The 9436-nt window shown below is 44.5% G+C and overlaps 1 long non-coding RNA gene across 1 annotated transcript in view; it reads left to right on the top strand.

Moving 5' to 3' along the window:
• The first annotated feature begins 6468 nt into the window (after positions 1-6468).
• The window catches only part of LOC115073369, a 29887-nt gene continuing 26919 nt past the window's right edge, over positions 6469-9436 (top strand). The window contains exon 1 of the long non-coding RNA XR_003851998.1: positions 6469-6563. This is a non-coding gene — a long non-coding RNA (uncharacterized LOC115073369). The remainder of the gene's footprint in view (positions 6564-9436) is intronic.

Here is a 9436-nt window from a genome sequence, read left to right as displayed (position 1 = left end):
GATCTTTTTTTAAGCCTCGGGGGGGGGGGGGGGGGGGGGGGAGGATCAGAGCATTTTGCTAAGGTAGAAAGAGCGGGAGCAGAAAGGAGTTGCTGGGGGCGGCCTGAAGGCTCTTTGATGTGAAGGGGCTGGCCCAAATTTTCATGGGGCCATGGCTCCTGCTGCCCACCTATTCCGATACCTATGAGTTTCAGGGGACAAAGGACATTACCTCTCAATCATAGTCTGCCATGCCTCTGGCAGAGTGAGAACGCTCTGATATTGTTATGCAGGTTCAGTCGTGTTACCACAAGGTGACAATCTGTTTGTGGAGGGAGGGCATATTGAAAACCCTTTACATGGGTAAAGGCATTTATCCATGTACAAACCCCCCAGCAGTGCCCACACCCTCCCCAGTGCATGTATATTTTCACTTACATGCCAAAAAAAATGGGTGGAGTTTACATCAGGGAGGGGCAGTAAGCTCAGTGATTGTATCTTGAGATCACTGCACGAACTTTGCACATGCTTAATGCAGGTGTGCACACCTCCCTGAATTTTCAAAGGGAAACTCTGCAAGGAACCTTCCCTTTAAAAATGAGCTGGCAAATCTGCCCATAGGACTGCATGCTACCTATGGGGGTTTTAGAATGGCCCTCAGAGCGACACTGCTGAAGAGCCCAGAAAGATCCGACTGACTAAGCAAAACACACTGTATTCACAGGCAAGTCAATATTTATTTATTTAATAACATGTATTAATTGCCATCCGAATTCCAGAGAATTGCCCAACGTGATGTACAATTTTACATCAGTAAAGCGATAAGCATTCTACAGACTTAATGTTTTACATTAATTACGCGCCCACACAACACAAAATGCTTATCCTTGTAATGCTCTTCCTCTGTAGCTTAGCACAGTGCTATATTATATTGAAAGGGCAAATTGTGAGTCTACAATATACCTCCAATTTGCATCCTGGTGGCTGATGATGACCCATGGCAAACACTTCTAGGAAACATGCTGTTTGTGCCCAGCAGGACCCTCGACTTTCTACCATTGATATTCCCTGTAAGATGTATGTGAGTCCAGCACCAACGTTCTAACTGCAGATTGTGCGCCAGATCCACTGTGATATGACCTGTGCCAGGCAGGTGGATCCCATGGCAGTCCCACAGGACTTGCCTGCCTCTTGTGTTCAAACTGTGAGTGGGCTGCCGCATGCCCCTTTTTAGAAAACAGGCAGTGGACTCCCATGCAGGCTGAGAGGGAACATTCACAATCGTGGTTGTGGTAGAATGTCGCTCCCAGGAGGCTGATGAACCAGCGCAAAGATATTGCATGGCTGGTCAAGAGACTTGCTCACAAGGGCATTCGTGCAAGCAAAGACAACTCTTTACCTGCCCTAGGAGCACCCTTTTGCCCAGGGCTTACTAGAGGCAATAGACATGAAATTCAGAAACTGCATCCCAAGAAAGTATGTGACCCACCAGTCAGTACTCTACAAACGTGTCCAAAGACACGGGAGCCAACTTTTCAAACTGATTGGGGTGCTGAACTCAACAAAAATGACCCCTCCTTAGATGTACGCTCAATATAGGGGGTGCTCAAGCACCCACAGAGCTGGCACTTATGCCCAAAGACACACAAGTGGGGAGCCATCCAAGATGTTCTGAGACTCCTCTGCTACACCAAGGCCTCCTCGCCTTCACCAGGAGCTGCCTCATCATGATCTGGAGGGAAGCAGTGTGCGTCTAGGCCTGCCAAAGGCCAATGCAAAGCTTGCTTCATGATCACACTGGAAACAGATGAGGAATAAATCCTCCTACAATGAGAAGTTTAATCTACAATATGTAAATATTTTTCTGTAATATGATATTTTTTTTGTAAACTGCTGTGTAACAATTGCTAACTTTTTAGTTCAGCTTTTTCAGTATCTAAATGCTTTATGTAATCTTTCAGTTACAACAGTTACATAATTGACCTAGTTTTAAATTGCAATATATCTGATGCTGTGCTAATGATCATTATTGCAAAATGTGTATGTTTTATCAGTAAAGCTCATTTTAGAAACAATAAAAGTATCCCCCTTTCCTTTCATGTCCCTCCCCTCCCATTACAAATTGCACACATATGGATTGATTGACTGAAGGTTCACAATAAGGTGAGGCCAGAATATTTCAAAGCCCCTTCATTGCACTCAGCATCACCTGCACCCTCAGTGTTACACAGTAACATAAGGGTGAATTTTAAAAGAGCTGCGCACATCTATCACATGCATGTGCCCCATCGATTTTATAAACCTCGCACTTAACGCACAAGTACTGATGTGTGAATAAATCAGTGTGCTTCAAAAGGGACGGGATGGAGCGGGGCAGGAGCACAGGCCCGGCACGACTGGGTGTGCATACTGAATATATGCATGGGGCAGTAAACCCGGTGGGGGGGGGGGGCAGTTGGCCAGCAGAAGCAGGAGAAGCCATGGGGCCACTGGCGAAGCCTAACCTGCCAGTGGCCGAAGGAGAAAGGATGCAGGCCACCAGCACTTATCCCATCAGAGGACGAAGAAGGGAGAGGCCCATCTTCTGTTTATTTGCGTGTGAACGCACACCCCCATGCACAGCTTCTGAACAATTGAATCTTTATGGGTAGAAATTTCTTGTGTGTTGGGGAAGAATATAGTGATAGGAGTATACTACCATCCACCTGGCCAAAATGGTGAAACAGACAGTGAAATGCAAAGAGAAATTAGGGAAGCTAACCAAATTGGTAGAGCAGTAATAATGGGAGATTTCAATTACCCCAATATTGACTGGGTAAGTGAAATATCAGGGCATACTAGAAAGATAAAGTTCCTGGATGGAATAAATGACAATTTTATGGAGAAATTGGTTCAGGAACCCATGAGAGAGGGAACCATTTTAAATCTAATTCTCAGTGAAGTGCAAGACAGCAAAGACAGCAGGAGGCCCACAGGGCCATGGTGAACCTCATCCCACTATGGCCTGAAGTTAGCAGGAGGCCCACCGGGCTTTGGTGGAGCTCATGCCACCAAGGTCTGAAGACAACAGGACAGGAGGCCTGTGAGGCCATAGTGGAGCTCATTCCACCAGAATGGCAGACCTGGAGTTGCTGAGGCAGAGAGAGAGGTATATAGATGAGACCTTCAGAGACATAGTAGCCAAGTCCCAACTCCAAGCTGGCAGCCCTGGAGTTGGAGGAGGAAGGTCTCATGATCGGAGAGCATCAACCTGGTACAGCAGGAAATGATCCTGTAGGAAGGACCTGCTCTCCAGGTGATGCATTTGCTCTCACACCGAGGATGTGTCTTCCAGGGCTACTGCCCAGGAGGGAAGGGTTAGGTTGGCCATCATAGTTGGTGATTCGATTATTAGGAATGTAGACAGCTGGGTGGCTGGTTGGCATGAGGACCGCCTGGTAACTTGCCTACTTGGTGCGAAGGTGGTGGACCTCACATGTTACCTAGACAGGATTTTAGACAGTGCTGGGGAGGAGCCGGCTGTCATGGTACATGTGGGCACCAAGGACACAGGAAAATGTGGGAGGAAGATTCTGGAAGACAAATACTTGCCAGGTTCTTATGGCCTGGATTGGCCACTGTTGGAAACAGGATGCTGGGCTTGATGGACCCTTGGTCTGACCCAGTATGGCATTTTCTTATGTTCTTATGTTCTTATAGGCTCTTAGGTAGAAAGCTTAAATCTAGAACCTCCAGGGTAGCATTCTCTGAAATGCTCCCTGTTCCACGCGCAGGTCCCCAGAGGCAGGCAGAGCTCCGGAGTCTCAATGCGTGGAAGAGACAATGGTGCAAGGAAGAGGGATTCAGTTTTGTAAGGAACCCGGGAACCTTTTGGGGAAGGGAGAGTCTTTTCTGAAGGGATGGGCTCCATCTTAACCAGGATAGAACCAGGCTGCTGGCACTAACCTTTGAAAAGGAGATAGAGCAGCTTTTAAACTAGAACAAAGGGGAAAGCTGACAGTCACTCAGCAGTGCATGGTTCAGAGGGAGGTATCTTCAAAGGACACTAATGAAGCATTAGAGTTAGGGCATCCCAACAGAGACGTTCCATTAATAAGAAAAGTAGTCCAAGTGCCTATAATTAAAAACTCACCTGAGCTAAAAGATTCCAATTTATCCCTGTCAACTGAAAAGCAGAATGTAAATACAAACAAAAAACAAACTTTGAAATGTTTGTATGCTAATGCCAGAAGTCTAAGAGATGCGAGAATTAGAGTGTATAGCAGTGAATGATGACATAGACTTAATTGGCATCTCAGAGACATGGTGGAAAGAGGATAGCCAATGGGATAGTGCTATACCGGGGTACAAATTATATCGCAATGACAGAGAGGAGCATCTTGGTGGCAGGGTGATGCTTTATGTCCGGGATGGCATAGAGTCCAACAGGATACTAATGCACAATTGAATCTGTGTGGATAGAAATCCCTTGTGTATTGGAGAAGAAAATAGTGATAGGAGTACATATCATCCACCTGGCCAAAATGGTGAAACAGACAGTGAAATGCTAAGAGAAATTAGGGAATGAGAGATTTCAATTACCCTAATATTGACTGGGTAAGTGAGAGAGATAAAGTTCCTGGAAGGAATAAATGACAATTTTATGGAGCAATTGACTCAGGAACCCACGAGAGAGGGAGCAATTTTAGATCTAATTCTCAGTGGAGCACAGGATTTGGTGAAAGAGGTAACGGTGGTGGGGCCACTTGGCAATAGTGACCGTAATATGATCAAATTTGAATTAATGACAGGAAGGGGGACAGTAAGTAAATCCACAGCTCTAGCACTAAACTTTCAAAAAGGAAACTTTGATAAAATGACAAAAATATTTGGAAAAAAACTAAAAGGTGCAGCTACAAATGTAAAATGTGTGCAACAGGCATGGACACTGTTAAAAAATACCATCCTAGAAGCACAGTCCAGATGTATTCCATGCATTAAGAAAGGTAGAATGAAGGCAAAACGATTACCGGCATGGTTAAAAGGTGAGGTGAAAGAGGCTATTTTAGCCAAAAGATCTTCATTCAAAAACTGGAAGAAGGATCCATCAGAAGAAAATAGGATAAAGCATAAGCAATGGCAAGTTAAATGTAAGACTTTGATAAGACAGGCTAAGAGAGAATTTGAAAAGAAGTTGGCCATAGAGGCAAAAACTCACAATAAAAACTTTTTAAAATATATCCAAAGCAAAAAGCCTGCAAGGGGTTAAAGGGGCAATTAGAGAAGATAAGGCCATCACTGAAAGATTAAAGATTCCTTTGCTTCAGTGTTTACTGAAGAGGATGTTAGAGAGATACCCATTGCTGAGAAGGTTTTCCTGGGTGATGTGTGTGTGAGTGAGTGAGAGCCTGTGTGTGTGCATATGTGTGTGTCTGTGACTGTGAAAGCCTATGTGTCTGTGTGTGTCTGTGAGAGTCTGTGTACCTGTGAAAGTGTCTGTGAGAGTCTGTTTACCTGTGAAAGTGTCTGTGTGAGAGCTTGTGTGTTTGTGTATGTTTGTGTGCCTGTGAGCGCCTATGTGTGATATATAAGTTCTCACAGGCACGCACACACACAGGGAGAGAGAGAGCCTTTGAGAGAATGAATGTGTTATTGTGCATGTGTGTGAGAGAGAAGATAAAATTTGTACAGCCTTACCTCTCCCAATCCATGACAATCTCAGGGTGACTAGAAATCAAATCCCAGTATGGACAGCAGGAGATTTTTTAATCCTTATTAGTTTTAATTATTGGGTGTAATTTGATGATTCTACTCTTTCGAAATATTTAATTTTGGGGGGGGGGGAATAGAACATTTTTTAATTATTGGATTTTCTGTTCATCAGATGTCTTGAAATATTGCATTGGTGTTTGGGAAATTTTCAATATTCTATTCATTAACTATTAAAATATTCTTTTTATGAATATGATTTTACTATTGTGATTGTTTTATGTTTCTTGATTTTATTATGTAATGTTTTTATGAAGAACCAGAGGGGAAGAGGTTTAAAAAAAGAAAGCTGATCACTGGCCAACCAAATTACAATCCTCTTCCAAGCTGCAATCCTATCAAATGTTCCAGTTCAACTGATAAGATAGACAGAAAAACAGGGTTCTATTGATCAGGCGCGCCAGCTCCTTTGTAAATACCTGTTTGCTGTTCTTGGGTAATAACAATACAATTAAGACTCTACATAGCCTGGCAGCCCTGATTGATTTTTGGGTATTCAGTTGCAAATGCAACACAGTAGGCTTTTTCATGTGAGAGCAGGGACTAAGCTTTTCCAATATCCTGCATGCAGCAGAGATATGCAATGCTAAGGCCAAGCAAAAAAAAAAAAAAATTAAATTAAATGACCCATTTCTCACATTATAATGCACGACTTTTATACTCTTTTTTGCCTGAATTATTTAAAGTTAAATACATGCCTCCTCCCCTCCCCTAAACACATGCTGGCTCCTCCTCTTCCGTGCTTCCCCCACCCCGGTTATTCCTGGTTGACGTCAGGCATCCTTTACTTCACCAGAAAACCTTCTGTTCCTGCCCATGTATTAACTATTTCTAAGGTAAGCTCTCTGGCTTTCTCTGCTCTCCGTGTTTAGCACAATGGGAATAAATCCTGCCGAAGAGGCCCTGTCACATAGACGGACAGGCACAAGAATTACCGTGTCTCTCTCACAGTAAGACAAATGTGAACGGAATCCGTTAACACTGATTGTCACTGATAAATTCCTTGTGGCAATTTAGTGGTGCAACCTGAGATGTGTAAACACGCTGTCTCCTGTGCGTTCTGGCCAAACGGATAAATGTCCAACAAAGATAAACAGAAAAAGCACAACACTGCCTGATGTAAAAAAAAAAAATAAAAAATCCTCTGTATATCTCACTTTTTAAATACTATCAGGCCGATGAAATATCGGCGCATGTTAAATGGGCTCTCATGATTGAGCACCCCGCTCTCTTAACGCGTGCCGAGGCGCCTCTCCGGGGCGCACAATGTAATCTGTAAATGGGCTGCCATGGTAAAAAGGAGGAGCTGGGGAAAATTGTGCGCCCCCTCCCCGGCACTTCTTCGGCAGCGGGCGAGGAAAACTGACGCTCAATTTTACAAGCATCCATTTTTCTAACCTGCGCACAGCCATGGGTTAGGAAAACGGACGCTCGTTAATCGAGCGTCCGTTTTCCTAACCTGACCACTGACGAATATTAAGCAAGAGCAGTGGTTCCCAACCCAGTCCTGGGGATCCCCCCCCCCCCAGCCAGTCAGGTTTTCAGGATATCCACAATGAATATGCATGAGAGAGAATTTGCATGTTATGGCCAGGTCAGGGTTGGGAACCACTGAGTAAGAGGAACCAAAAAAAAAGGAACAGAAAAGCAGTATTTCTGCTCCTCAAGAATTAACGCCTGCTCTTGGGTGCACATTTTTTTTTTTTTTTGCATCGAGGAATAATAGTTAATAGCCTCATCAACATGAATTTACATATGATGAGCGCTATTAGCTTTGCGCAGGTTAGGACACGCATTTTGGACGTGCTAAATCCCCTTATTGCATAAGGGGTTTTGCATGTGCATCCAAAATGCGCGTCTAAGCACGTATTAAGCAATATGCTTGGTCAAGCCCGCTATATTGCATCGGCCTGATTGTTCTTACTTGCTTAAAGCATGGGTACTGTGTATGCACAGCAAGTACAATCAAAAATCCCAGCATATGTACCCAGCAACAATCCCTAATACAGTTCCACCGGAGGGTACTCTGCTGAGTGCTGACCTCTTTTTTTATTTGGATTTCCTGAGCGTTTAAGGAAAAGGGGATGAAAGTATTGTACATCCTGGAGAATGCTCCTAAATGCTGGTTTTATGATGTAAATAGATATTCTTTTTTTTTCCCCATTACTTTTCCAACAAATATACATCCCTCTTCCATACCTGAACTGATAATGACCTTTCCAGCCTTGTTTAAGATGATAAAAACATTCACATATTTGACAGACTTTGAAACATTACAGAAAGAGGATTTTTTTTTTCTATAGAAAAGAAATCTCAAGAGCAAAGAGCCATATGACATAGCAGAGAAGATGAGTCAAAGAAAGCATGAGAAAATACTTCTTTATTGAGAGGGTGTGGGTGATAGATACCTGCATTGAGCTACCAGTACCAGCACGGTGACAGAATTCAAGTATGCTTAGCAAAGATATAGAGGAGAGTGGTAGCAATAGGAGAGATAGATTGCAATATTGCAGACAATCTCTCCTCCACTCCCTTGAGAGCAGAGGCCAGGTGCAAGTCACAGGTCATGGAAGGAATAAGCAGACTACAACTTCCCAGAAGTCAATGCCAGCAGGTTATCATCCAGCAAGGAGACAAGAACAAAACAAGGTGCAGTAAAAGAAGCATGAAGCTGAGACCCTGCAGGCCATGGGGTAAATGAATTGGGTACTATTCAGCAAAATTAAAGGACCTAGGTGGCCAGATGTTCGAGCACCAGCCTCACTAGTTTCTGTAGCTTTTTAGATCAGGGCTTCCGAAACTTATCCTAGGGACTTCACAGCCAGTCAGATTAAAGGATATCCACAATGAATATGCATGAGATAAATGTGCATGTGTTGGAAACCCAGCATATGCACATTTATCTCATGCATATTCATTGTGTATATCCTGAAAACCCAACTGGCTGTGTGGGCCTTAAGGTAGGTTTGAGACACCCTGGTTCGATTATTACAAAACTTTATGGTAAGTTGTGTTGGGTGGGGGGGGGGGGGGGGAGGGAGAATGGTGAAGTATCTTCTCATCTATCTAGAATGGCAGAGAAACAAAAAGCGATTATTCTATAAGCATATCCCTCCAACTCTCACTCCCAGAGCGTGTAAAACTGAAGGCCGGGGCCCAGGCCTACCCAACTGGGCCTCCCCATATCCCTCCAACTCTCACTCCCAGAGCGTGTAAAACTGAAGGCCGGGGCTCAGGCCTACCTGGCTGGGCCTCCCCATATCCCTCCAACTCTCACTCCCAGAGCGTGTAAAACTGAAGGCCAGGGCCTCCATGGGTAAATCCGTATATTTTGGTAACTCTGAAAACCTGGCCTGCACGCAGCCCTTATGGACCGGAGTTTGCTATTCCTTGCCCTAGAAGGCCTAGCCTTGGAGGTTTGGCAAAGAGGAAACACTGCACTCCTTCCTCAAAGTGCATCAGCTGCTCCCCTCACCTGACTTGTCCAACCTCTTCCCAAAGACAAGTCCGTTCTTCCTAGCATACAGTGGCCCAGGACGTGAGGAGCAGCTGATAAAATGCACCCCACTTGCTTTGATCAGTCTGAGGACCATGGAGTAAAGAAGAGAAGATCAGAGCCCCTCCCCCCACCCGAGGCCTGTTCCAGACAACCAGACTGGGAAAAGACTCCGCAGCAGATTCATCAAAGCGGATGTTTGCAGGCGCTGAC

Source organism: Rhinatrema bivittatum, chromosome 11, assembly GCF_901001135.1.
Source record: "Rhinatrema bivittatum chromosome 11, aRhiBiv1.1, whole genome shotgun sequence".
NCBI classification, from domain to species: Eukaryota; Metazoa; Chordata; class Amphibia; order Gymnophiona; family Rhinatrematidae; genus Rhinatrema; species Rhinatrema bivittatum.
This window is presented reverse-complemented; position numbering and strand designations above follow the sequence as displayed.